At 43.2% G+C, this 21,393-nt stretch overlaps 2 long non-coding RNA genes across 3 annotated transcripts in view; one reads left to right on the top strand and one right to left on the bottom strand.

Moving 5' to 3' along the window:
• The window catches only part of LOC144064641 (uncharacterized), a 105,124-nt gene that overhangs the window by 11,571 nt on the left and 72,160 nt on the right, over positions 1-21,393 (top strand). The window lies entirely within an intron of this gene.
• On the bottom strand, positions 1,995-6,577 carry LOC144065042 (uncharacterized). Of its 2 annotated transcripts, none has more exons than XR_013296945.1 (4): positions 6,449-6,577; positions 3,332-3,436; positions 2,716-2,797; positions 1,995-2,624 (listed from the first exon to the last, which is right to left on the bottom strand). It is a non-coding gene; the product is annotated as an uncharacterized LOC144065042 (long non-coding RNA). The 2 variants fall into 2 exon arrangements; XR_013296944.1 differs by having other exon boundaries at positions 1,995-2,552.

The following is a 21,393-nucleotide window of genomic DNA, read 5'->3' as shown; positions in this document are numbered from 1 at the left end:
GGACAATCTCCACTGTGCTTAAAAAAGGATAATAATTGTGAGAGCTGAATGATATCAGAACTGGTGTTGGTGGTGATACGGTTTGTTTGGAACCAATGGAACTTTGAGACGACTTTGGAAAAACATCCCCAATAACGTGGATTTATTGAAGAAAGAGCTTTTGCGAGAAAAGTTTTCTGTTTTAGAAAAAACAAACTAAAAGAGATCAATAACCATCGTACTTTAATGAAGCCAGGCTTTTGAGGTAGCTGGCAGTAATCATCAGGATAAGCCTGTGTCATCCCTGTCACTCACCTGGATTTATCAGCAGGAAATCTGGGAATGCCATGACATTCCAGCACCGGACAAAGAGGGCCACAGTGAAACAGATGAGATGGGATTTAGGCACTGAGTGGCGCCCTGTTGCACGCTTGTCAAAAAACATCATCGATCAAGATGGGTTGGGATTGTTTGTAAACTTAACCGCAAAGGAAAAGAGCGATTTTAGCTCATCTAAACCTCTCATAAATCACGGTGATTAAAAACTTGTTTGTAAAAGTCAAGAAGCAGACCTTCTCTAGTCAGCCATGTAGCTCCCCTGGGGGCGAACCAGCGCACTATACAACCCCCTACTATTGATGTTGACATGTTCACTGACCTAGTCTATCAACACACACGCACGCACACATACACAATTGGTCTAGCCCTTCCGTGCGAACAGGCTCTGATATCATTTGTGTCGTCTGATCGAGTCTGATCCGACCTTTGCATGCATGTGTGTGTGCGCTTGCCCTCTAGTTGTGTTTGTAGCAGGGCACAAGACCCCCTGCCCACCGCAGGGGCCCCTAAACACCCAGATGAGTTTCTGAGCATGACCCAGAACACTTCTTTCAATAAATGCGCCCACAAACAGGGCACAATGTCTTGCCAACAAGAAATGACGGGCCCTTCACACAATAATTGTGTACTGCTCAAATCAATTAAGTGACACAATATCGCTTTTGAAGGTTGACTGTTTGAAAGTTAATTATTTTAGCTAGACTTTTGGTTGTCTTTGCTTGTGCTCAACCTTAGCACTTGAATTGAGAGCTGTTTGCAATCATGTTTATTTTTCTTTCTAATAAATTGTGCATTTATTGGACTTCAACACGCCGTGTTAGGGGGTACTTCTGAGCATGTGTGTTTATTTGAGTAGTACAATATTTTAAAATGCATCCCATTAATCGTATCGTTAAAATAAATGGCCTTGCATCTTAAGTCATGTTAACTCATGGGATAGGGGAAAATGCATCCAAACATGGAATGGAGTATTTAACTTGAAAAGTACTGATTAAACTTTGATGAGCTCATAAACTCCGTGCCAGTAAGTAGCCATAAGTAAATGGATTTTTTTTTTGTCATTCATGTTTTTAGCCTGTGTACTAAAGATGGAAGCCATTTGAAATGAGCACTGCACTGTTGTTTTCATTCATGCAGCCAAAATGAGTTTGCAAACTGACTGACAGCTCTCCACACCAACTCGTTATGGTAACAATTACCTTGGAATCAATTGGTTAAATTCTAGTCCAGTGACTGAGGCCTTATTGTGCCATGGCGGAAAACAGCGGCTCTCTTCTCATCTCTCCACCCAACGCATCATTTTGGGCTTGACCCCTCGGGCCCCTTCAACCCCTCCGCTTGCTTCCTCGCTCCTAATACCTTCCTGTCTCCATTATTGGGCTGTGGAGGTCATGCTGTGTAAAGGTCAGGGTTTAGGGGTCATGGCGTCAGCCAGGCAGGACGCCAAAAATAGGTGCCGTGTGATTTTTAACCTCACGGAAAGAGCTGCGAGCTCCGAGCTTCAGCCGTGCCTTCTCGTGATTTATGTGGTTTTCATATCCTTTACATAAAGATTACCATGTATGCCCACATGAATACTTTGGAGATTGTTGTACTGTAGGTAGACGGAACAAGTGAGTGCCGGATGTTTGGCCCGCATACCAAAGTGCTTGTTCACAAATGGAGCCAAGTAGGTGTTATAGCAAGAATCCAGTTAAACAATGTATTCCTTTTAGGTGAGGTGGCCAACCTTTTACAACACACAAGTGATGGGCGGTAACGTCAAGCACAAATACATAGTTATTGACATATGTCTGGTACTTCGCCAAAAAAGGCTTCTTACTTTTTTTATAATTCTGCAAATCACGACAAATAGAGGTAAAAAGCCACAGTGGAATTTGAATTAACATGCAGTTCTTATTTTGACGTTAAACTCAAGTTGTCAGTGGCGTTATTTAAAGCATATTAGTGAGAGATCTGAGATTTCTGCCAAAGCTCTACAACATCGCTCGCAGGCTTGGCACAGCCAGCTTTGAATGCAGAATACCTGCTGGCACAAGCATCTGCCACGGTGCTGGAGCACTGCAATGTAAAGCATAAATCACTCCCATCCCTGACGGTGCACAGTCTGCAGGAGCTGAATGCGCCTGCATGGCGGGCCTGCATTCCCAAACAGCAGCTCATCTGCACGGCGGTGGCATCGCGGCGGTAAACGCCTCATCGGGGCTCTTCTTCCCCTTGTTTCTGTTCACAGTCTGGAGGCAGCTGCAACTTGAGAATGCTTCTTAAGGCGCTCATGAATGGCACACCTTGACCTATTTCGTTAACTGACACGCAAAAGTGACAAATGGTGCCGCACGCTTTAAGCGCGTACGGGTAGCTACAATTTCCTGCAGAGCTGAGAAGAAATAGTTTTACCTTAAATGTTATGCACTCCAAAGATTGACTGCCTCAGGAGTGTAGCTTGGGAAGTCCTTATCTGCATTGTAGCTGAGTGCACCTGAGAGCAAAGGGCATTGTGGGGAAATGCAAGAAGGAAAATGTTAAGACTATGCTTTAAAGATTAACGCCGCTCAGGAAATGGCCCTTCCAACTTAAAATCTCATGATTGAAACCTCCATGGAAACCTGGGATATAGGTGTGTTGCTTATATTTAAACAAATTAGATATGGAATAGGTTTCATTTTGAAGCAAATTGGTTGCTGTTGAATGAATTGTTGTTGTCAATCTAATAAAAGGCTACAGTTACTGCATATGCCTCTTAACTTTCATATCTTTAGGGCACTCCCACTTTCTTCATGTCTAAGTATCAAATCTGTAAAACTGCTTTGAACTTTTCAACAAGTACCTCCAATAGTTATTTGATTAATGATTTGATTTGATTATAGTATGAGCATGATAGTTCCCTTTGATGGTGGCGATACACGAGTCATCTGTTAGGGCGCCTGTCATCACTGTATTATTCACAGCGTAGAACTGTTTGACTTTCCCCTTTTGGAGGGGAAAAAATAGAAGAATTGATAATAAATCCCACCTGTGTGGGACCTGGGTCTTCCTCAAACCAGGGGATGTAAAGTTTCCGGGACACCCGTATGCACTGCTATAAAGACTGCTGCCTCCTGACCCAGAGGGGTCTAGCCTGTAATAAGAACCATTGGAATGACGTGATTGATCGCGCAGCTGAGAAGGCAGGAGCAGGCTGGATAGGCCGCTGCTTGCTAATGCTCAAGATGGTATGCAAGGTGTGTGTATCTGTGTGTGTGTGTGTGTAAAATGTGACACTCACAAGCGATTTTAGCAAATTATTTCCACCCATGGATGTTGTTGAAGCCCCGAGTATTTAATTACACAATATCAAAATAAAGCACATTCTGTTGCAGTACTAAAATTAAATACTGTATGTTTTTTTCCAAAAAGTACATTTTTAAATCTAATAGTGTAGACTAGACACGCCCAATTCATTGATTGTGTCCTTGACTTAAAAAATACTAAAATGCCAATCATCCATCCTTCTATGAATCTATCCTTCATATTGATTTTGCCTTGTCTTTTGATTGACTCAAGTATTTTACATTTATTGGACGACCTAATGTCAGAGACCTTTTAGTCAATCATCATCCCTCATCGACACCTAGATTTGATTGACATATAGGACAGCAAGTCAGATGTCATTTTTGCACAAGTTGCAGCATTGCAGCACATCCAAATACCTAATTAAGTAAAACAATAAAATATGAATACAGGAATTACGCCCCCAAAGTGTCACTTTAAGGCCTTTCATAACACTGACCCAACTACTCCGATGGAGCTGAGGCAGAAGATGGAGTGAAAATCCTAGATGACCAGACAGCTTTTTTTTCTGTCCAGACTTTTTAATATTATTATGTAAATGTAGGTCAGTACTCGGTGTGTTTGTTTAAACCAACAGAGACGACCTTGATGGACCACCACTTAGTGGACAATTTTGGGGTGGCATTTGTGTCCTGGTAAGAGGCATTAACCTGAAATGAGGTGTAAATCACACTGATAGCTGTCTGTCCTTGCGAAAGCACCTCATTTGTTCCTGAAAGCGACTGATTACGGAGCTGTTTCTCAACACCTTTGTCTTGCGCCAGTTCAAATCCGAGCTAAGTGACACTGGTGTGATGGATGCCTCTAGAACACAAAGAGGCGTGGAGGAAAAGGGGAGGGACCGGTGGAAGACTTGAGCAATTGTTCATATCCAATTTTGCATACCTGATGTCATCTTTAAGTGAGCACCTCTGCTTTCTCACGGCCCTTCCAGGCAAGTTATGTCTTTGCAGCTGTTATGACTTTGCATACTTGGGACTCTAGTGTTTGTGTGTGTGTGAAAAGCAGAGATAGCTAGAAGCACTTGCATACTTTACAAATAATGCAAAAAAAATACTTGATGCAATTTTCTTGATTTTTTAAGCTAAAAGATGTAGATATTTAGGAATACACATATGCATTTTGTTATGATTATTCTCCTCGATCACAACTAATTCTGCAAAAGTACAGCAGCAATTTGTTTAATGCTTCACAACAGTAATATACTCTCATGCACCCCTAGCAAAATATATATATATATATTTTTTTAAAAGACGGTCCTGTTGGTGTGACATGCCGGTGTTACCGAGCCTTCTAATCCGATTAGCCTCATCTCCAAACCCTGCCCTTCTGCAGGCGATGAGGGACGAAAAGGTGCATAAACTGATTCCATGCTGTGACTCAGTCACACCTGCAGCCGCCAACATCCAGGCGTCACACTCCACTGATCGGAAGTCTGATCCTTGATAAGGGTTGCGCCTTTCTGGGTGGTGTTACACAGCGTTTCTGGGGAACCAAAAGATGATTGAGAGGCAAACTGTGGGGGCGGCAAACGCGGCCTTGGTATGAATGTGTTCCTTGGTGGGTGGGAGGAGCTCGGACTGGCGAGTGACAGAATGATGATGGGGGCGGATCCGAGCCCAGAGCGGTTTCTTTTTTTTCTGTTTTTTTTTTTGAAGGTAGCAAAAGTTGATTGATCACCAGTCTAAACCCTCCTCCGGGGAAAATCATTGCTTGAACATCCTATGCTCTTTACGAGTGTTGCCTCAAACCACCTCATGTTCACATCTTCTCATAAAAATGCACATTTCAGCAAAATGGGGCAACAAAAGACCAAATTGGCTGAATTAGATATCTTCCTTTCAGACAGAGTTATGGTTTGTAATTTCATTTTGGAATTTATGTTGTTGCAAATGTCATATGATTGTACCTCTGTTTTGGTGCGACTCCTTTAGAGCGAGTGCCTCGTTGTTGCGGTGTGGGATAAGTTTGCAGGCACCTAGTCTTTTCTCTCATTTTGCAGCTCAAACATGCAGGCCTAAAAAGTTGACCAATTGGAGCTGACCAATTTGCTGGGCGTGGTTTGAATGCATTACGTGGACGTGCCTACAACAGATTTGTTTTAAGTTATTGATTCTTACACCTGGCAATTACTCAATTATGGCAGTTGTCGATGTTAGACATTTGCTGTCTGTTCATATTATAGGAGTTAAACATTTGTTATTGACTGTGAGAGGGCCACGTTAAAACAAATTGTGGTATTTAATGATAAAGGCATGATCCAACTAGTGAGTTGAGCCTTTAATATCGACTGTAATTGTCATTTCATTTGTCACAGAAGCGTTAAAAGTTGTGAACCATTGTTCAATGCAAGAAAACAAACCCTTAACTTTGAGCGACCTTCACAAAAATGGCGCAAACTCAAAAATAAAGACTTGTCTTAGAGGCCCGGCAATGTTGGACAATTTCTGAATACACTTCAAAGGTTCCAAGACAGTACTTCCTTTTGTAAATAGTTGTTTTGTATTTACTGTCAACCCCTTTTTTGCATGTATTTAGCACCTCACTATTGAGTCGTCACCACCACCCGTCGTGTCGAGTTGTTTCCTTTAGGACGCTCAGGCGTCAACAAAGGTGCATTGTGTCGTTTATACTCCGAAATAAAAAGCGAAAAGGAACAATAGAGCGTTTGTGGACGCGGCGCAAAGCAGCAGGGGGAAGAGGCGGAGAAATTTCCTGGAGGAGAAGTTGTACAAGCTAAGGAGGAATTCAAAGTGTTGAGGAGATAGTAGGTAGGAGAGCTGGCAGAACATTCTCTTACATTTGGCCGCGAAGCGTCGTAAGAAGCACCAAGCTGTGTTCGGATGGCGAAGGCCAGTACTGCAACTGAACAAAATATCTGCACACATTTTGCTTCAGGGGCTGTTAAGTCTGGTGGTGAGATATTGCCCTGACAAACGAAAAGTCAGTGTGCGAAAGTTGCTTTTGTGACTGTTAGATTATACACCATTTGCAAAGCTCTTGCGACAACTCCCTCTCCTTTATACAGTATTGTATTATTTGAAAAGGCATTACTCACACCAGGTGCCACAACAGAGCTTAGATTTAAGTGCCCTGAGATTTGTTAACACAAATCACATTGTTACCACTAGATCGTCTTGACTGATCCAGGAATTTCTTTTCTTGACATTTTCACATATTTATATCGTTACAGTAAATTGTCACTTAGTCTAACTGTTGCTTCAAAAATACCATGTTGGCAGTAGAGCATGTAAAAGCACCATTGAGCCGCCAGCCTCCGCAGTACAGAATGTATCTACGCAGCGTTTTGGTTTTTTTTTTTCTTCCAATTTTGCATGCGTCACACAGAGGCTGACAAGCGCACTCTTGCATGGTGACACGCAGGCTCCGGAAATCTGCTGACATCTCGGCTTTGAACAGGCGCCGCTCAGCCCTGTGGCTACAGTCGACACTCTCAATGACAATGGTCCCCCAAGGTTGACCTAAAGATGGAATCTAGGTTTTATGTGCAAAGCTTTTCATTTGTCAGAGCTCAAACCTCTGCCAATTATCTCCAAATAACATCGTCTACCCACTTCTGACAGACCGACTGAGCTTCTAGACTGGAAACCAGACATTAGCCTTTTTTCTACTGTTGGATTGTTTGGGTTGAGGAGGGGAAAGTGGGTCAGTATCAAACACCCCGGGGAAGTAATAGCATAGCAAACGGGGGTACTAGCTCATGTTTGCATGGACGAAAGGAGAGAGTAGTGAGTGGCTGGCAAGATGGGATGTGAGGAAAGTGAATTGAGAATGCTGTTTTGCTACTCATGCAGAAAAATTAAACCCTTGAACCTTTGGAGTAGTGTTCCAAAAATAACATGGAAATGGTTTGTCTTGCAAGGTAGCACACATGCAGTCATAGTCTGTCCGTTGTGTAGTCTAATAATGGATTTTCTGTAGATTTCGTTGTATTTACTTCTTCCCTTGGTCACCTTTGTACACTGTATTTGTATGCAAGCAATTAGAAAAACAAAATGTACTTTACATGACATCTATTTTTATAATGATTGACCAGTTTCTGTCTTCCACGACAAATGTAAAAAAAAAGTAGGCCTGAATTTCTATTCATCTTTGACCATGGTGTCAAACTTGACGCCAAACTTGACTTGACCTTGAGTAGAGGCGGCATACTAAAAGGGTTGCAAAAGTGCAAGGTTGAAATGCTGCAGATGGAACTAGAGAGGGTTGAAATAGTAATGAGAGGAGATGGGCTGGGGGCTCCAGCGCCTTGCATCTCCGTCTCTGCTCTCGCCCTGACCCCCTGCTGTGATAACGTCCCCTGTCGTTTTTGTCTGGTCCTCCTATTCGAGTTGAACTAGTTCCTTCCTGTATCTCCTCCTCGACAGCAGGAGAGGAGCGTCCAGAAGGGGCGAGAGACGTGGACGTGTGAGGACGAAGGAAGAACATTTTCTTCCACCCGCTCGTATATAAAGCCATCACTATCCCTGTTAATTCCCTCCGCCGTCTGTCCTCCTTGCCCGCCGCCTGCTTGTCAAAGTGTTTATTCAGCTTGGCATTGTTTCCTCGCTCCTCGTTTTCACAGAAAGAGTCCGAGAGCGTGATTCACTTCATTCACTTGAGGACAGTAGGGGAGATGAAAAGACATTTGGGGGGTAAAGACCCCCTGCCTCTCGCGCGCCAGTCAGTGGAAGGCAACGTAGGCGTCCATGCCAGTGAGAGGTGGCGCGAAGGTGGTGCGGCAATGGAGAAAAGGGGCCTCTTTGGGCCGTGCCCCCGCTGATTGAGATGTACCCCACACAGGCTAAACCCACTTTGGGGTGGTATTGCATCGCCAAGGGCCCCCGTTAGCCTCCGGGGAGCGCCAATTCCAGTCAAGAGCCTGCTGAGAAGCAGCTTGTAGAGAAGGGGCTGAACTTGACATGCTTCTGGACAGAAGCTAAAGAAGCCCGGGGATGAGGAGGGGAGCCCAGCAGGATGGGGTACTGCTCGGTGCCAGGGTTGCCCTGGTTACGGGCACAAGGAAGAGGCATGACTCTTTCTCCCTTAATGTATTATTTTGGGGGGGAGTGTTGTTTTGTGTGCTCTGCGGTTGTGTGCTGCTAGACCGCCATGGGGATGCTCCCATCCCTGCCGCTCTGGTGTCTTGACCGCTGCCCTTTGATCTCACTCATTCACTCACACACACATGCACCCACACTCCTTGGGTGTCAGTGTCAATCTCAAATCGACCTTGTTGTGACAGTCGCTCTGCATTTTTGCCTGAAAACGAATTCAAAATATACTCATGTTTAGAAAATATGCGTGCTGGGGCCTTTCATTGGCGATAACATCCTTTGTAATGCAAGAAGAATGAATTTCCTTATTTATTTCCATCATTTCTTCCCATTTCACTTTGCAGCGGTTTGTTGGAAAGCGATCACTGAGCCTGATCTATCATTTGTTTTTAGCTTTGAGAGGTAGATAAAACTTTGTATCAAAGATGATTGCTCAAATGATTTCATGGCAAATTGTTTAGAACTGTGATAATGGAGTCTGGTCTGGCTTGGGTTATGCCTTTGTCGAGGAGAATAAGGTGCCTACTGTACTGTGGGCCACCATGAGGTGTTCTGGTATCCATTTGGATCAATTGGCACTGATGACTTGGGAGTGGAGGGGGCTTGCTGCCCCCAGATAACTACTGCTCTTCCGTGATCAAACAAACCACCAAGGGAGACCTCGGTCATGCTCTCTCTCATTCTATTATCCATATTTACCTTCTTCGTGAACCCACAACCTCTCAACTTTCTCCCGGCTGCCCGGAGTTGTTTTTTTTTTGCCATCTGCTTCTCACAATCAGCATTATCCACAAAAACGAGGAAAACATGACGAGAGGGGAAACAAATTCATCAGCTGAAGCGAAAGACAGGAAGCATTTTGGAAGAAATAGCCATTTATGTGGAAACGTTATACCTGATATCAATGAGTGATGCGTAGAGGGATGGTGAGTTGAGAAAAGGGTTGTCTCAGACAGGCAGTAGTCACCTTTAGAAGGAGAAAAAATAGATAAATAGCCCGTTCTGACTTTGTAATAAAGTCATCAAATGACTTTGCTTTCACAGAAAAATTTCATTGGGGTGAGTCTGAAAATGTAGCTTTTAAATCAATATTATCTTTTGATGCATGGAGCCATTGGGTATAAAGAGTCGATACACCCTCAAATGCAATTTTTTTTGTGACAGAATAAGGACAGGGTAAATCATACCTTTTGGAATTTTGGTCAAAAAGCTTAAGCTCATCAGACTGTATGACATCATTCCATTTTTTTGCAGATTTTAGCGGTGCTTACACTGGAGTGTCATGCTCTTATTTCTGTGTTGTACTTATCTAATGATAGCTTGAATCTTTTGAAACTGTTGTTTGGAGAAGAAATTGTATGAATCATCAGGCAGGTAGAAACAAGATGAGGTAGTGGACAAGAAAATGGGGGTGTAATAGGAGGGCCTGATGGTTTTAATCCCTCCTTGGTGGCCTGTCTTCCCTTCAACACAACAGGTCCAATAATTACCCCCTCTTCGCTGGCAGCTCACACTCACAACTCTAGCAGCGGGGAGCGGACTAATGCTCTTTATCCGTATTGCGCGCGCTCACACACTGTCGTTGGCGCTGCCTGGAGAACGGTGCAAAAAAGGAGGGAAAAAGATGGGCAGGGCGCAAGAAAGCAAAATAATAATGATACGGACGATGTGCCCTCTCGCTGCGACTCTGGCCCAAAGTCTGCCAGGAAGTCACTGGGTTGGCAGAAGGCGTCGTCAAGTGGCTGTCGCTCTCCGCCTGTCTGTCGGCCTCTCGCCGCCTGTTTGCAGCTCACCTAATTAACACGCTCTCGTCGCCAAGTTGGTTTTTGCGTGAAAGAGCCACCCAGTGTGTTCAGCAGAGCGTGTACTAGCACCGTGTTTTATTTTTTCTGCATATTCTGTTTAATGAATATGTTACATCATCGACCAAATGTGATGATTTTCAACTAGTGATCATCTTACTTTTGTTTTTCACACTTATGGAAAACGTTGTTGGGCAACAAACTACTTTGCCTTCTAATACACCATTTATTGATTTATTTTTTGATTCATGGCAAAAATGCACTGCTCAATATGCAATGACATCACCTTTGTGGAGCCACTTGATGCAATGCGGAAATTCAAAGACACATTAACAGTCACACTATAGTATTAAACTTTTTTCACCATTATTTTAAGTCTTAAACAATATGAAAAATATTGTAGGCCTGTATCAATATTTTAAAGCTTTATTTACCTTGTAATGTAATACTTTAACCGTTTTTAACCTGTGAGAATGCTCAGAATTCAAGTAGACTGTGCAAAAATGTTTATTCTAATTTTTATCAGAGGCATTTTTTATGTATCTTTGTGATAAACGAGTGCACACGACAAAATATTTCATATTACAATGTTACATGCATGTCGGTCATGCACTGACTCTATAGGAAGATAAAACTGCTTTTATAATTCACATAAATGCACATTTTGCTGCACCCTGCCTGGATATCTCATGCTTAATAAAGCGACCGTAATGGACTGCTATGAGCATTAATAATAGATCAGCTCCGGGTCTGTTATAGCAGCTAAATAGCTTCTGAACATGATGACGTATTCCCGGATCGATAAAAGGACCACTTTACACTTGGTGCAGATTTCCGTCTCAGAAATGAACAACCTTCAGTGCACTGGATTCATTTCGTCGACGGGGCAAAATTAGTAGTGAACTTGAGCAGTTCAAGATAGTGTCTATGGTAAGATAACATTTCATGAAAATGACTAGCTTTACCAGTTTTATATAGAGTTTTGAAAGATCCTTTTAGGTAAGTCTGCTGTTGTAGTTTGGGGGGCTGTGCACCCATTGATTGTATTGTTATGTAACATCTCATTTGCATATCAAGACAAATAGCTGACATTTTTGCGTGGCGTGAAGTAAACCAGTCAAATCTGTCTCCCTGCTGAAGGCTCGGGTCGGGGTGAAGGGTTAGACCGAGTGTTTTTGTATGTGGACGTGTGTGTTCCATTTGGCTACTTCATTTTTTTCACGTGGTGATATTAGACCAAACCAGTACATCAAGTAGGATGTTCAAAAATATTTTAATGTCAGCTAGAGTGATAGATTCTTCAAAGCTCCTCATCCCATCCACAACATCACTGTGCCACTCTGATAATTTTTTATTTTTTGGATAAGATAACCTTCCTGGATACCCTCCCAACTCCTGCATCAATCCCACCTCAACCAACCATGACCCCCCTATGGGGGTCATACAATGACTGTCATGCATATCATTATTGGTGGAGGCCCTCCTTCCCCTCTGGGGGTCCGCTCATTGACCTCCCAACAAAGGATGAAAGTGTCCCGTCCGGGGGAGGGGGCTGGCCGGGCGGAGGTTGGGGTGAAGAGGCCTGCGTCCTCCTCCGGGTCGGGATAAGACCCAGCAGGACTTTCTTCACGCTAATAGGCACGACCCCTGAACCCCACACAAAGAGCATCACTTCAGGAGCCATGGGCACTCAGTGTGTGAGAGCAAGTGGGAACCAATGGGAGCGAAATGGGGGCTCTGGGTGCCTTTGACAGAGTCGGACCGCTGACTTTACGGAGGACAGAATCCAGTCCGCGAGAGGGGAGCTCAGTCAGGGGAAGCTTCAGTTTTTGTATTGGGAAAGGTTACAAATACGACATTTGGAATACACACAACCCCAAAAATGATTCAGTTAAACATGTCTCAACCAAAAGAACAAAATACTGCATCCACTTTGCTTAGCTTTACTTAAGATGTCCCCTCCTGTCCTCCTACCTGCTATTGCGGATCTGCAGTTAATTTCGAGGTCACTGGTGCACCACTCTCATAAATCTAGTATGAAAGCGACCAATCGCGTTCCAGGCCACAGAGAACAGACTCCAAAAATAGCTCATTACCGGTATGCCGACTTTCCGCGGTATCTGATACCTCGACTTTTTAAAACCTCAGTATATCTTCAAACCGGTTATAGGCTTACGCCATGTCAGACTTGAGTACATTTATAACAACAGCAACGCCAAAGCCAATGTCTAACTTCGTGCCATCATATTTGAAGCCAAGCATGATTGCATGTTCTAGAACATGTTTTCATTACAGTGAGATCTTAAGGAGGGCGAAGGAGCTTATAATGTGGGAACCAGAGGCCCCCTCGAGCCTTCTTGTTTCAGCTCGGTTGATCAGAGGGGAGGAGGGAGACGGAGAACTGGTGGCAGTGGTGGTAGGGGTGAGGGGTGGGCTACTGTACCTGCAGGGAAGCTCCAGTGTGAGGCAGCGAGAGGGGTCCACTTTTGGTTCTGCTATAATCCATCCACAATGGCTCTCCTCCCATCGCCTTCCCCCACTCCCGCTTCGCCTTCACCCCGCAGCGCGACATGCCCCCCCACACCCGCGCCCCCCTACAAAATCAAACTCTCAGCGTCTTCCCACATCCTCATGCTATGCACTGAATTCAAGAAAGGGAGGATGATGGAAAGTGAGAATTCAGTTTGAGGCTATTCCATTTTAAGGCCGTCACGACACGTCAAATGGTTATTTTGGCTTCTATTGATTTTGTTGGCAGGGGCTCTTGGGTGTATTTTTTTTTAAGGGGGCGCGTGGAGGGGCAGCAGAATATGACACTTGTGACAAGGCATTCCCCCACAAATAAAGTGCCCTAATCTTAGCGGGCTGTCAGCCAGCCAAACACTTTTTGAAAGAATGCGTCCCACACGCAACCAAAACACACATATAAATGTACCCCTCCCCTAACAGTGCTACAATAGATTGTCATTTCTATATTCTGTCTATATAAGTAGGTGTGGGTTTATTTTGGAAGTGTTTTGACAGCACCAAAGAAAGTAAATTCCCATTGGCCGCTCACCTGTGGAGATAATCTTGATCAGCACCATAATTAATAAGGTCTTAATAACACCTCTGAATTTGCCCCTGGGTCATGAGCTGTGAGATGATATCGTTAAAAGTTACTTTGGAATAGATGTTGCTAACCTTTAAAAAACATATACAGTCTAACCATTATTCATTATGGTCTTATAATGAAGTATTGTTATTGTTGATATAGTTTATTGACCCCGCTGTTTCAATTTTGGGTATTGAATCTAAATCAGAGTAAGAAATACATTAATAAGTATAGTTCTTTGTCTTATACCAGATCTTTTTTTTTTACATCTCAACACCTTATGTTAGACAGATTGACAATTAAATTCACAATGCAAAATGAAACCAAGTTGCATTTGAATGCGCCACTATTGGTTGTATGGCTTTTTCCATTGTTTTAGGCAGAAAATCAATGATATTTAATCACAACCACTTTTTGATGCCCACATCCATAGTACTTTACATCTTCCACATATTTTGAGCATCAAGTGATGCGCTAACGGACACTGCACACCCAACGACACACACGGCCTGGAAGAGTGTTATGTCAAGTACCGCCCATCAAGCTTTGTTCCTGTGTACTGAAGTGAGTGAAGCGAATGGCAATTCTTCATTCTCACCCTCGGTGCTCACCCCAACTTTTATCCTCTCCTCCCTCCTTTTCCTCCTTCCCCTCCCAGTGCCTGACTGTGGCCTATCCCTAATCCGTATTGAGCAACAGCACCCCACTGTACCCCTACTCTTTTCCTTCCTCTTCAGCCTAACAGCCTTCACTTACTAAAATTGTTTTAATTTATGTCCCTTTTCAACTTTTGTCCAACCCCCCCATTTTAATCCTTGTTTCCTCCACGTTTGAAACACCGACGGTTGAACATATCCTTTTTCTCAGATTGATTGGCAGGTCCAATCTGTCTCTTCTTGAATCCATCTCTAGCCCCTCATCTCTAAACCCACTATGTATTCCGATCCATCACTCTCCCATTTTTTTTTGCATTCCATCACTCTTCTCCAGCATCCCATCATGGACCTGAGACAAAGCAGGACCCCATTGTGTACCCCCCAACACCCACCCACCCAACTACCCTTCAGTTTCCGACCAGGCTTGGGCCAGTTAATCTTCCCGAGGCGCTCAGTGTCGACCCCCCCTCACTCTCCCCCCACCGCCCCAATGCAGGCAGACAAAGAGGGGGCTCCCTAATTCTCCCTTTCTCTCCTTTACCCTCACCACCAACTGCCCCCCTCAACACCTACATTCTCCATCCACTGGGCCTTAGAACTAGCGGAAAGGCTTTGAAGAGGGAGCTTGTCCCCCCCACCCAAGTTTCTGCCTTCCATCCTTCTCGTACTCACACACCTATGAAAAATGCACCACCATAGCTTGACTGTCAGGGTGGCCCTTCTTCCTATGCATCCCCACCCCCACCACCTCTCCATACCAGCGCCTATGTCCACCATTTTACATACGGTTAGCATCTAGTTGCCTCCCCCCCTTGAGCAAAAACTCTCCGCTCGTGAAGGATAGACATCCTGAAGAATGTGTTTTTCCGCACTCAATGCATGATTGGTGATCTTGACAGCTCTGTGGGCAAGGCGGCCATTTTTAATCAGACGTTAATTTATTGCGACGCACCCGTGCGGGCATGACTTTTTGTTCGGCGGAATGAGAAGGGTGTTGTGTTTCTTTCTGGCTTTTTGTTCCTGGTTTTGTCGGGGAGTGTGGCTAACATTAATAGCGTGTCGGAGGCCTCCATCGTGGCGATTAGAACTCGCCCGGGGCCAATCGCTTACCATTTTCGGGTGAAATATGTCAAACGTATATACCTATATTCATTGAGTAGAAACACCGTGTACACTCAACATCATCACGAACAAACATAACTTGGTAAAAAATGAGGATGCAAAGTTATTTAACAAGGAAAGGATTAGTTCGAATAACACTAGAGAACCAGATTACGTTGTGACTGACAATTATCGACTCAAAGCAGAACCTTTTCTCAAGTCGTCCACTTGCTGGAAAGTAAAAATAAGACAGGTTGCCTGTGGTCATTCATTGGCTCCTCAGAAACCAAAATATGGAATTTCCAATGCGTTACTACTCCCTTCTGACATTTACTGTAAGAACGTGCCAGATAAAACATAGGATTAAACATTACAGTAATTGTTCAAGCAAACCACCATTCGTCAAAGTGTTATCTTGATGCCAACATTAATGTGAAATGGAAGTATGCATATGTCAAGCATATCTTATGGAGTCCTCCTCAAATTCAAATTGAGGTTTTGTGTGACCTCAGTGGTGTTGGGTTTTTGTTTTGTTTTTCTTAAGTCTCTTTCGGATTTGTAAAACCTCCGTTTTCCTTTTGTACTATTGCGCTAATAGCTCAACCAGAAAATCCGTAGTTGTTAGTCGCTCACCTCGCCTTGCCATCCAATGATGACTTTAATACTATTTTCACAAAATTTGCTTATATTTACACACCCTGGCAATGATTTTCAGAAAATGTTTGCAGGATCAAATAGAAAGTCGAAATGCCAGGGAATAACAAAGTACTTATTATAGCACTGAGGTCGAAACTAGTCTTACTGTGTGTGTGTGTGTGTGTTTAGGGGGGCTAATAATGGCTCAAATGTGGGGATAATGGTGCACTCTTGCAACCTTTGCTAGGTGACATTTATAGTTTTGGACAAAGGTGACTTGTGTAACTGTGTGAGAAGCACATTTGGTGCTGCTTTCTTTCGCACATCTGCGTGTGCGTGCATGTGTTTGTACCCTGATGAGTGTGTAAATGGGCCCTGGAAAAGTGTTGGCTGGAGCGCATTGGAAGCCTATTTAAATTTAACGTCACTTTATATGAGAAACTTCAAGTAGAGGTCAGTTTTAGTTTCCCTCTGGCATTTTGTGCAGCACAAGCGGGCACGTAACTGCAGAGCTGACGGTTTTTAATTTTTTTGCAAGACAAATATTTTCTATACTTAAAATGGGTTAGTCGTTTCACTTTTTTCACCGTAGTCTTTTGTGAATTAAGGATTTTTCTGGTCACAAAGAAGCACTCCCAAACTCATTAACTTAAGACAACAGCCCTCTTTTTGCACTCTGTACATTTGTGTAGAATCACCAGTTAGTGGCTTGGCATGTAAATTACTGTTTTAAGTCATTTCTGCAAGGATCTAGACATCATTTGTTATTCTTGATGTTGAGTTCATCTTCTTCAAGTATATACATTTGTGGTCTCTTACTGGTCCTCTGACTTGGCTAAGAAATTTGACCAAAATGTTTCCAGTTAGGCATGTTTACCATGTTTTGTAGTCATTTTCAGCAGTTGGAACCTGATATACAGAGCTCAAGTTTTCATTCGAATTTTGCTGAGAACAAGTTTCTTATCTTCTATCCGCTCCAGAAATTCGCGAGTTAGAATTATGGGCTCTAATGCGGGTTAGCTAAGCGGCATAGATGAATCCTGGGCACTTGATATGGGCTCGCTTTCTGCTGGATTTACAGTAAACTGGTTAAGTAGAAACCTGATCTGGAAGCATGACCAAACAATCACCGTTAGCTTTCTTCAAGGTGACTGCTTTGTTTTCCTGCGGTCCAATTCTCTTTTTAAAAAAAAATGATGGACCTTCTCCTCTTTCTCCTCCACATCCCGCTTTTACTCGGTGCTTGCGGCAAACCTTTTCAGGGCTACACTTCTGCAGCATTCCAAAATCCATTAAGAGTCAAAGTAGAGGGTTAGGGTTTTAGAGGGGAGGTATTGCTTGTTTCTGTGGGTGGATACCTGCTTGAATGGCATGTGCACAGCTGGAAAAATGATCCTACTTCAAACAAGCATATGAATCAGAGGTATCACTAACACCACCCACTCAAAAGCAATAAAACAAGTGCCGGGTGGGGTCCACTGCACGCTCGCTCAATCGTGCGCCTTATGAGAAGTGAAAGGATCGCCGCACGGAACACATTAGCCGGCGGAAAAATTAGTCGAACATGGCTACAAAGGCCGACAATGGTTTTCCTGAAATTACGCTGAATTGAAGGGGAAAAAAATGGCAGCAACGGGCTATTTTCTGCTGCGTGGTGGGCCTCAATGTGTCACCTGGCAGTTGTGCCAGTTATGTAATCAGCGTAGTGAGAGGAACCTATGGGGAAATTACAGAGATCAGGCAGGGGGCACTTTTCCCAAGACATTTGTGGGGCCCCTGCTTTAAAAAAAATGTAAAAGAAGGGTACAGGATATGAAGTCAGGGCTTTAAAATGCCACCATGCTTTGCAATGCAGCTGCATTGGGATTTTAATGCACAAATAAAAGGAGTTTGAACTAAACAAAACTGCTTGGATAAAAAAAAATCTTAACAAAGGGTGTTTCATAAAGCCGCGCCTTATTAGTTAATCCTAAAGCACTAAAATCTGACATGGTTGAAAGGGCCGCCGACGTTTCATTTTTTGTCATATCTTATCGGAGCACAGTAAGCACACAATAACTTTTTACTGTTCTGACTGCTAAGAAGTTGTATGGGAATTTGGTAAAGTGAAAGTTAATGTTAGATTTCCGTTAGAATAAGCAAGAGGAAGTGTTAAACGGTTAAGTGATAAGACTCCTCAATGCATTGCAAGGAAAGCGAAATCAACTTCTTGTGGTTTATGTCCATAATTGTATTATATTGCAGCAGGCGTTTTTTTTATATCGGCAAATATCATTATCGGTCTTCAACGACTAAATACTGTGTCCTCATAAAGTTGACGGTTTACACCCTAACAAAAATAATAGTGTGCATTTGTAAAGAACAGACATACCAATGCAACAGGTTGCACACTTTGCTCTACTTCCATCGTAAACGTTGAAAGTAGCTAATGTGGGAAGAATACAAAATGTACTTGACAGCTACAAAATTCTACATGAAACTGCTTTAAATGAAAATAGTCTTTTTGTCCATGTGTTAGCATCCTCGCACCAGATCTATCGTGCTCGTTTCAATTGTCCGTGGCACCACATAAAGCATTGGGCAAGGCATTAAATTGAGCAGCACATCCTTTTTAAGATAGTGAAAAGCCACATATATTATTTTTACATTGGCCTTGACGGCGGTACTATGCACTCGACACAGAGTGCCCTTTTTGTTGTGTGACATTACGACTCTGCTGCCCTTCCTCTACCACACACACACACACACAAACACCCAAATTCTGGGCTCGCTGATGGAAGGCAAACTCGTAAAAGTGTCACATGGTCCCATTTACCCTAAAAGAAGTCATATGCCATTGTGCCCGCCTCTGTTTAAATCTGTTCCGCTAAACTGAATGAGAGTCTCCGCTCTTTCCTCGAGCCATGCTGTGTTTAGATGTAATTCCACAGAATCCCTTTTATTTATTGTTTATTGCCCTTTGAGTTCTTGTACCAATGCTAGCGGCTTTTGGAGGCATTTCAGTGGTGAAAGGCTGCGGTGTCGATGGCAAGTTTCTATCAAAAGTGGTATTGAACTCGGCCAAGATTGTTCCTTGTTTGTAGGAACGCGGCAGCGAATATGACTTGACAGCTGAGCCTGAAGGATGTTCCCACAGTGGATGAACCCTGGTTGTAAATTACGTTAACGTTAAAGTTTATTTCTCGAAACAACCATTGAGACGCTTCTCGCGCTTTTGTCCCACCCATAACTGATTTGTGGGAATGTACGACCACCTAGGATACGAGTGTGAATAGGGTTTTGGTTCTGAGATCGGCGGACTTTCACTGCGGAATGTATCAACTGCATGCAGATGAGGGATGGGATTTTGACTTAAAATTGCCTTCATTGATTCAATTGGATGAATTTCATTCTCCAATTTATTTATAAGCCTTTTATGGATGGTGTGATATCTGCAATGTGGTATTTTAACACTTGTGTGAAGTACATTGAGTCCACCTTTTTAGAATTTTCATGGCGATGAATGTAACTACTTCTGGTTAATCACAAAATGTAAGGTGTGCAGTTGCTCTAAATTAACAACATTCATGATAAACATTCCTGATGTTTAATGTAGCCACACGATGTATTTTGTAATGTAGTTCCAACAGCTGCCAATGTACTTGTTCTTTTTTAGTCCAATTATTATTATTAGGGCTATCCAAAGCATAATTAGTTTGTGTGCTCTCTGTTGTGCTTCTAATGCTTCAAGACACTATCAATCAGGAATCAATTCTGTGCACTCAATTCAACATCAAGGATCTATTATCGCACCGTTCCCAAGAAAAATCACTACAAAATTTATGTTCTAAAACACTTTTGAAAGCATTCCTTTAGAGTGCAGTGCTGCTGAGCTCTGTGTTGTAACATATGTCAAGTCAAATAACAATATGCCGTGTTCTTCAACAGCTGAGCTACTTTTAACAGTCCCAGCACACGTACAAGTCATTTAGTTTTATGTTGCACAGGTGACAAACGAATACTTTTACCTCGTTGGTAATAAAATAAGCAGCTCAGTGAATCAATGGTATGGACATTTTCCTTTTGGGGTGCCAATTCATATATTTTCCCCACCTTTGCTTGCCTCAGTTTGGATTGAAGTCATGATTTGTACTGTTCACAGCCTCTGGGGGGCATATTTGCATTGGCATCTGTGTGTGCTTTTGATTTGCTGTGATAGTCCTTCGTGAGTTTCTCAAGTTCCCACGACTTTCAGTTGAGAACATGCTGATAAAATGTTGAAATATCTGAAGCCATATGGACTGTCTTAGACCGGATTTGGGTCTTGCATTAGCATCTCACTGCACAGGTGGATTTTCAAAGCATTTTCCTCGACTGTATTATATAACAATCAAGAATCGTCCGTGCCCATTTTCCATTGCCTCAAACAGTGCAAATTATCATTTCCATTGTAACCTCTTGTCATACCTTCAATCTCTAATTTCATCACTTCTCTTTTCAACTCCTACCACTATTCATGGCACGCATTAATCCCTGTGGAGCATTTTGGATGCTCATCAAATACGATTAAGGCTAATACAAGCCTTTTATGAACATGAAATCACTTTACATACATTTAATGGCTGCCCACATCTGCACGCTTGGCGCGGGCTTTGAAAAGTGGAATAATTTCAAGGCTTTGAGCATGATAAAGAGTGATGGAGGTTGCTGTATGGAGAGGAAAAGTATGCTTTTCCCATATCAATCAAGGCCTATGGATGGCGAGGCTAGTTAGCGGCTCATGATTGTATTGAGGCCCTCGGCTGGGCTTCCAGCGTGTCCCCGAGACCGGTCCCTTTTGCTCGGCCCAGTGGGGGGGACGAGGTGGCGCCTCTCCGGCCCCAAATCCAGCCTACGTTCATGCGTCCGTTCGGATCCATCATTGCGGGGCTGGTGTGGCGGGGCAAGGGCCGGCCTTTGTCCGGCGCCACATTCTTTGGCCTATTGTAGGCCGACCGCAACCATTTAAGGATTTTAAAGGCTCGTTTGCACAATTCCTTTTGTCGGCGACCCTCGGCCATGAAAAGCGGCCGAGGTTGGTTGGCTTGGGGGGGTGGGTGGGGTGCATTGGTGTTTCAAGTGAAAGGGGGGATAGATTTGAAAATAAATGGAAATTGGGGAATTAAGTTTGTTTTTTTATGTTAATTCTTAATTAGTGGAACTGGAAATGGTGAGCACAATCTGTTCCGGTATGTTGTTAAATAATTGCTTTGCTCGGATTTCGCAGCGGTTTTGCTTGTCGGAAGTGATTGACATTAATATTTTAGTCTCGGGGCTAAATGGGAGATGTACAAGTGAAAAAGCATATTCGTATGATGACAAAAAAAATGAGTCAAACTTGTATCTCCATAGATGGCATCAGGAATTCAACATTTGTCGTC

Source organism: Stigmatopora argus, chromosome 19 (genome assembly GCF_051989625.1).
Source record: "Stigmatopora argus isolate UIUO_Sarg chromosome 19, RoL_Sarg_1.0, whole genome shotgun sequence".
Taxonomy (NCBI): Eukaryota; Metazoa; Chordata; class Actinopteri; order Syngnathiformes; family Syngnathidae; genus Stigmatopora; species Stigmatopora argus.
The sequence above is the reverse complement of the archived record's forward strand: the minus strand, read 5'-3'. Positions and strand labels throughout refer to the sequence as shown.